Consider the following 8,677-nt stretch of genomic DNA (forward strand, 5'->3'; position numbering starts at 1 on the left):
AATGGCTGAGACTATCAATAATCAAAACTACAATACAGTCTAAAATCTAATCTAACCCTTTACTTTTTTTTTTTTTTCCCCTCTCTCTCTATTTTATTTTAAAGATGTGAGTTACAAGTCAGGATTACTTTTTCAAAGAAAGCATTTTAGCTCCAAAGAGCCTCTACTATTCAAACATCTATTTCAAAAGAAAGTGTTTGCTTTATATTTACACAATAGCTTTTCCAGATGAACCAAAAATATTATTCAGCAAATTTCTTTAAAAATTTTTTTTAGAGACAGGGCCTCTTATTTTGCCCAAACTAGTCTTAAACTCCTAGCCTCAAGCAATCCTCCCTCCTCAGCCTCCCAAAGAGCTGGAATTATAGACATTAGCCACTGCCCTCAAACCTTCAGTCGATATTTGTTGATCATCTGTTGGATTGCAAGCACTGTACAAGGTACTAGGAATAACATGGTGAACAAGCCAGAGCAACTCTGGCCAATGGAATGTTCTACAATGGTGGAATTGTTCTTCACTATCTGTTACCGTAGTCACTAGCCACGTGTGACTGTTAAGCAACTAAAATGTGTCTAGTGTGGCTAAGGAACTGACTTATTATCTTCTTTCCTTTCTTTCTTTCTTTTTTTTTTTTTTTTTTTTTTTGGGTGCCAGAGTCTCACTCTGTCACCCAGCCTTGAGTGTAGTGTGCAGCCTTGACCTGCTGGGCTCAAGCGATCTTTCCTGCCTCAAACTCCTTAGTTAGCTGGAACTACGAACACAACCACACCTGGCAAATTTTAAAATTTATTGTAGAGAAGAGGTCTCGCCAAGTTGCCCAGGCTGGTTTTGAATTCCTGGGCTCAGGCAATCCTCTCACCTCTGCCTCCCAAAGTGCTGGGACTATAGCAAATTTCATTTTAATTGCATTAAATAAATTTAAATAGTCATATATGGCTAGTGACTATAGTATTGGACAGCACAGTTCTAGAAATGACAGACAATAAACAAGTAGAAAAAATTTAGACCTTTTTTTTTTCTTTTTCTTTTTTCTTTTTTTTTTTTTTTTTGAGTTGGAGTCTCACTCTGTTGCCCAGGCTGGAGTGCAGTGGCACGCTCACGGCCACCCCAGCATCGACTGCTGGGCTCTGGCGATCCTTCTGCCTCAACCTTCCAAGTAGCCGGAACTACAGGCACATGCTACCATACCCGGCTAAATTTTGATTTATTGTAGAGATGAGGTCTCACCAAGTTGCCCGGGCTGGTCTCAAACCTGCGGGCTCAAGCAATCCACTCACTTTGACCTCCCAAAGTGCTGGGATTACAGGCTGAACCACCGAGCCTGGCCAGAGATTTTTAATAAACAGAGATTTATGATAAAAATATTGATACAAAAAATAAAAAGGAATATGGAGTTATGAGTTGGGTAGAATTATCAAAAAACAAAACAAGATGTATGGACTACTGGGTACTTTTTATGTATCAGGTATAGTGCTACAAAGTATAAACTAGTAAATAAAATCTTCTTGACTGGGTATGGTGGCTCATGCCTGTAATCCCAGTATTTTGAGTGGTCAACATGGGAGAACTGCTTGAGCTCAGGAGTTTGAGACCAGCCTGGGCAACACAGTGAGAACTCATCTCTACAAAAAATAAAAATCAGCTGGGCTTGGTGGTGTGTACCTATTGTCCCAGTTACTCGGGAGGCTGAGGTGGAAAGATTGCCTGAGCCCAGAAGGTTGAGGCTGTGGTGAGCTGTAATCATGCCACTGCTCCCCAGCCTGGGCAACAAAGTGAGACCTTGACTCAAAAATAAATTTGAGAAAATAAAATAAAATCTTCTTAAAATATGTTAATCTTCAAAAGATTATTCAAGAATATCCTTTGTTCATGAGTTTGTTATAAATCCAGTATGTCTCTTATGTAAGCAATCAACGTGTGTATATGTAAGAGTAATTACCACCTTTATTTCCTATTATCATATACTCCTTTTACAACAGGTCCATCATTTCATATCAACATTTTAAAAATCCAAAATGTTTTGAAAACTCAAAGTTTTCTGGAAGCCTACAGCAACCTCATTTAGCAGAAAAATCTGGTCCAATATGACATACAATATTCATATATACATTTTTGAAAGAGGGTCTCACACTGACACCCAGGCTGGAGTGCAGTGGTACAATCACAGCTTGAACTCCTGGGCTTAAGTCATCCTCCTGCCTTACTCTTCCGAGTAGCTGGGACTACAGGCGTGTACCACAATACCAGGCTAATTTTTATATTTTTTGTAGAGACAAGGTCTCGCTTTATTGCTCAGGCAAATAGTCTTTATTTATACCATTTAATGTCAATATTCATATATGAGGTCTAACAATTAAGTTCGCGAACTTGCCACCGTGCGCTTATGTTGGCAACACTGTACAGACAACTTGGGAAGGTTTCATAACTTTGATCTATCAGTGCCTCACAGCTGTGTTCATGTGGATGTGTGGCAGTGTCTTGCTGAGTGACGTTCACTATTGTTGTTGCATGTTTTTGTGTGCCATCGTGAGAATATTGGAGCTTGAATTAGAGCAACGAACAAACATTAAATTTCTTGTTAACCTGGCAAGAGTGAAAGTGACATCAGGGGCATGTTAGTTCAAGTTTATGGGGATAATGCCATGAAGAAAACTGCAGTGTACAAATGGATTAAACATTTTTCCGAGGAGAGAGGAAGTGTCACTCATGAAAAAAGGTCAAGACGGCCAGTAGTGTGCAGAATTGACAAAAACATCGCAAAAATTTGTCGACTTGAGTCAAAACCATTGGCATAGCAGACCAAATAAACATTTTTTTTTTTTTTTTTTTTTTTTGAGTTGGAGTCTCACTCTGTCACCCAGACTGGAGTGCAGTGGCCGTTCCCGGCCACCGCAGCCTCGACCTGCTGGGCTCCGGCAATCCTTCCACCTCAGCCTTCCAAGTAGCCGGAATTACAGGCATGCGCTACCACGCCCGGCTGATTTTTTGATTTATTGTAGAGATGAGGTCTTGCTGTCCAGGCAGGTCTCAAACCCGCGGGCTCAGGCAATCCACTCACCTCAGCCACCCAAAGGCGTGGGATTACAGGCTGAGCCACCGAGCCCGGCCCAAATAAACATCTCAAATGAAAATCCTGGCATGAGAAAGGTGTGTGCAAAAATGGTCCTGAAGGGGGCCAGGTGTGGTGGTTCCTACCTGTAATCCCAGCACTTTGGGAGGCAGAGGCAATTGCCTGAGTCCAGGCATTTGAGATCAGCCTGGCTACATGGTAAGATCTCGTCTCTACAATTAAAAAAAAAAAATTAGCCAGGTATGGTGGTGCACGCCTGTGTTTCCAGCTACTTGGAAGACTGAGGCAGAAGGATTGCCTGAGCCCAGTAGGTCAAGACTGTGGTGGTTGTGAGCCCGCTACTGCACTCCAGCCTGGGCAACAGAGTGAGACTCCTACTCAAAAAAGGAAAAGGTCCCAAAGGAGCTCTTGCATCATGACAATGCACCAGCTCACACAGCACTGTCTGTGATGGAGTTTTTAATCAGTTAACAAATAACTGCATTGGAATACCCTCCCTACTCACCTGATCTGGCCCCCAGTGACTTTTTTTTTTTTTTTTTGAGTTGGAGTCTCACTCTGTCACCCAGACTGGAGTGCAGTGGCCACTCCCGGCCACCACAGCCTCGACCTGCTGGGCTCCGGCGATCCTTCCACCTCAGCCTTCCAGGTGGCTGGAACTACAGACACATGCTACCATGCCCGGCTATTTTTTGATTTATTGTAGGGATGAGGTCTCGCTGCCCAGGCAGGTCTCGAACCCGCAGGCTCAGGCAATCCACTCACCTCAGCCTCCCAAAGGCACGGGATTACAGGCTGAGCCACCGAGCCCGGCTCCAGTGACTTTTTTCTTTACCTAAACATAAAGAAAATATTGAAAGGAAGGCATTTCAATGACATTCAGGACATCAAGGGAAATATGACAGCTCTTAGGGTCATTCCAGAAAAAGAGTTCCAACATTGCTTTGACGGTTGGACTAGGCGCTGGCATTGGCACATTGCTTCCCAAGAGGAGGACTTTGAAGGTAATCATAGTAATATTTAGTGATGAGGTATGGAGCACTTTTTAAAAAATGAGTTCTTGAACTTAATTGTCAGATCTTGTATATAAGTGTAGAAATATGAATGTGTTTTATTGTGGGGTTTGATTATACCCAAAGGGATTGAAAGGAACCTTCTGGGGTGACAAGAATGTACTTTTCCCTGATTGTGGTGGTAATTGCATGAGGGTATACAATGGACTAAACTCATTCGGTACACTTAAAATGGATGCATTTACATATATGTAAATTATGCCCCATTAAAGTTGGTTTGAAAAGAAAAAAAATGAGAGTTTCAAAAATGGTTTGTGTATATTTTTCTCTAAAATTCAAAATATGCTTAGTTCCAAAATACATATGGAGTCAAGGGCCTTGAATAAGGGAGTGTAGACTGCTATCACTTTGAATATATGCCAAGTTTTTCACTTACATAATGTGATTAATAATGTCAAACTCTCCTAAATGAAATCAGCCACTGAAATCAGCTGTTAATGGTAGGCAGGATTCATTTACTTTTCCTCTGGCAATACAATTTCTTTGTCTATATAATAGTCGTATTTGTTTGGTTGTTTTTCTAATTAAAACAATAGGCCAGGCACAGTGACTCACCACTTTAGGAGACTAAGTTGGGAGAATTGCTTGAACCCACGAGTTCGAGACCAGCCTGGGCAACATAGTGAGACCTCATTTCTACAAAAAATACTAAAATTATCCAAGTGTGCTGGCACATGCCTGTAGTCCCAGCCACTTGGGAGGCTGAGGCAGAAGGATCACCTGAGCCCAGCAGGTTGAGGCTGCTGTGAGCTGACATTAAGTCACTGTCCTCCAACCTGGGCAACAGAGACCCTGTCTCAAAACAAAAACAAAACGATAAAAGTGGGGGATCCTCTGTAATGTTCTGATGGACTTGTCCTGCTGGGGGCATAACCACCTCTGTAGTTAGGAGTGGGGTTTCCCTTGAAGGAAGTAGATATTGGTAATGTTGGTCATCCACAGATGAGACATGTTTTGAGATGGGATATGAGATCTCAAAAGAAGGGCCCAGACTGAGATAGAAAAGATGGTCCTCTCTCTAGGCCTTACTCTTTTAGACCTGAACACAAAGTGTTCCATGTACTTGAAGGAGTGTGCTCAGATTCTCACCCAACAGGAGAAGACATCTGCCCCCAGAGAGACTGAAAACTAGATTGAGTTTTTTTGTTTTTGTTTTGAGTCAGGATCTCACTCTGTCGCCCAGGCTGGAGTGCAGTGGCACAATCATGGTTCATCACAGCTTCGACCAGCAATCCTCGCTCTCAGTCTCTCAAGTATCTGGAACTACAGGCGTGCACCACCATGCCAAGCTAATTTTTTATTTTTTTGTAGAGGCAAGGTCTCACTATGCTTGGGCTGGTCTCAAACTCCTGGGCTCAAGTAATCCTCTCCCACCTGGTCCTCCCAAAGTGCTAGGATTATAGGCATGAATAACCGTGTCCAGCAAGGTAGAGGTTTTATTACAAAACATCTTTAGATTCATCATGGCTTATAAACACAAGCATTTATTTTTCCCATGAATAGACTAGGTTCATAGATCTAGGATGGGCTCACCTAGGCCAGGTTGGAACCCAGGCTCATGGCTGGGTTACCATCTGTTACACAGATCTTAATTCTGGGGCCCAAGCTGATAGGGCATTAGTTACCTAGGGCATACTTTTCTTCTAGTAGCTCCCAGTAACTGAGTGGAAACATGATGTCATTTTTTTTTTTTTTTCAGTTGGAGTCTCACTCTGTCACCCAGGTTGGAGGGCAGTGGCACACTTCCAGCCACCGCAGCCTCAACCTGCTGGGCTCAGGCGATCCTTCCGCCTCAGCCATCCAAGTAGCTGGAACTACAGGCACACACTATCATGCCCAGCAAATATTTTGATTTATTGTAGAGACGAGGTCTCACCATGCTGCCCAGGCTGGTCTCGAACCTGCGGGCTCAGGCAATCCATTGCCCAGCAGGACAATGACATCACGCCCAGTCATGATGTCATTTTTAAAGCTACCCTTCCCCCAAGCAACTGAAAAACTGTCACCTCTGCCTACATTATACTGACCAAAAGAAGTCATAAGACCATGCCCAACATCAATGAAGTAGAAAAAATATATTTTTCTTCTCCTGGTTTGGCGGCTCATGCCTGTAATCCCAGCACTTTGGGAGGCTGAGGTGAAAGGATTGCTTGAGCCCAAGAGTACGAGACCAGCCTAGACAACATAGCGAGACCTGATCTTTACAAAAAAATCAAAAAATTAGCCAGGTGTGGTGGTATATGCCTGTAGTCCCAGCTACTCAGAAGGCTGAGGTGGAAGGATGGCCTGAGCCCAGGAGGCCAAGGCTGTGGTAAGCCCTGAGCATGTCACTGCACTCCAGCCTGGGCAACAGAGTGAGGGTATGACTCAAAAAGATATATACATATACATCTGTTCCATATTTATATTCTTTCTATTCTAATGAGAGGTACTCAAGGGGACATGGCAGAATGTGTAAATGTATAAGTCTAGTAGAGATGGAATAAAGAGTCAGAAACAATGAGCCAAACTACCACAAGAGGTAACTGTGAAGACTGTGCACTGGGTTGGTACAGCTGCGACACAGTAGAAGAAGATTAGAGTACTTTAGCATTTTATAATCTCTGGGAAAACATCTCTTTCTTTGACATAGGAAAATGACTCTTTAGTCTTATGTAAATTGCCTCTTTCTTTGACATAGGAAAATGACTCTTTAGTCTTATGTAAATTGCTATGTCTACACAGCATTAACCTACACAGCATTAAGTCCAATCAGACTTCTGGTCTTTGTTCCTCCTCTGTAAGAATTTTGGAACTGGCACACTTAGCCCAGGGCCTGGAGCTCACAAAGCAACCACAGAACCCTCTGCAATGTAATTATAATTTGCTATCTATAGTCATTAGGCTGCTTTCAGTGGCAAGTCAAAAGAAACCTAAGAAAAAGTAGCTTATATGTCTCATAACTATCTTTATAAATACACAGCAAACATAGAAATAGGCTTCTCTAAGAAAATTCCACAGAGAAAAGATATCCTCAAAGACAATGGTTCCCAACCTTTTTGGCATCAGGGATTGGTTTCATGGAAGACAATTTTTCCATGGACCAGGGGGTAGAGGGTATGGTCTTGGGATGATTCAAATGCATACCATTCATTGTGCACTTTATTTCTATTATTATCACATTGTAATATATAATGAAATGATACAAATCATCACAAAAAAGAGGTGCGGACGGAAGTGGTAAATAATATAACGGGTGGGTCATGCATGGACTAAACTAAGTGTCAGATTCTGACTTCAAGTCTGCCACCAGATGCAGCTGTACAACTGAAGTACATCAACTCACTTACCACTCACTGCCAGGGTTTTGATATGTCTGCAAGCAATGGACTTATTATGGTCTCTGCGGTAAAACCTCATGCTAATGTTAATCCGTATTTGCAGCCACTTCCCAGCACTAGCATCATTCTCTCAGTTCCACCTCAGATTATCAGGCATTAGATTCCCATAAGGAGCATGCAACCTAGATCCCTCGCATGTGCAGTTCACAATTCCTATGAGAATCTAACGCCACAGCTGATTTGACAGGAGATGGAACTCAGGCAGTAATGCAAGCAATGGGGAGTGGCTGTAAATACAGATGAAGCTTTGCTCACTCACCAGCTGCTTACTTCCTGCTGTGTGACCCGGTTCATAACAGGCCACAGATCAGTGGTTGGGACCCCTGATCAAAGACACTGACTAATTCCTCCTTTCCACCCCATCATCTTCAAGGTTTTGCCTTTATTTCTAGGCTTGCTTTCTTATGGTTGTCACTTCGTGTCATACATTGGCATCCTACACACCATACACAAATATTAGCCTCCGAGGAAGAAGATCCTTCCCATGTGCTTCTTTTTCTTTTTTTTAAGTTGGAGTCTCACTCTGTTACCCAGGCTAGAGTGCAGCGGCATGCTCACGGCCACTGCAGCCTCGACCTGCTGGACTCAGGTGATCCTTCTGTCTCAGTTTTCCAGTAGCTGGAACTACAGGCATGTGCCATCACACCTGGCTAATTTTTTAATTTATTGTAGAGATCAGGTCTCTCCAAGTTGCCTGGGCTGGTCTCGAACCTGTGGGTTCAGGCAATCTTCTCACCTTGGCCTCCCAAAGTGCTGGGATTATAGGCATTAGCCACTTCACCTGGCCCGTGTGCTTCTTTATCAGCAAGTTCAACTTGTCCCCAGAACACTTCCCACCATGATGGACTGGTCAGACCTGGACCATGTATGTGTTCTTAAATTGTTCACCAGCCAAAAGGAATGGCCTAGAGCAGGGGTCAGTGAAGTAAGGCTCACAGGCCAAGTCCATCTCATGGCCTGTTTTTGTCCAGCCCACAAGCTGGATTGTAGAAGGAAAAGCAGCAGCAGCAGCAGCAGCAGCAGCATAAAGACTATACTGGCCCTTTACATAAAATGTTTGCAGAAGCCGGGCTTGGTGGCTCAGCCTATAATCCCGCGCTTTGGGAAGCTGAGGTGAGTGGATTGCCTGAGCCCACGGGTTCGAGACCCGCCT

Source organism: Carlito syrichta, unplaced genomic scaffold (genome assembly GCF_000164805.1).
Source record: "Carlito syrichta isolate Samal-C Ts95f unplaced genomic scaffold, Tarsius_syrichta-2.0.1 Scaffold301890, whole genome shotgun sequence".
NCBI lineage: Eukaryota > Metazoa > Chordata > Mammalia > Primates > Tarsiidae > Carlito > Carlito syrichta.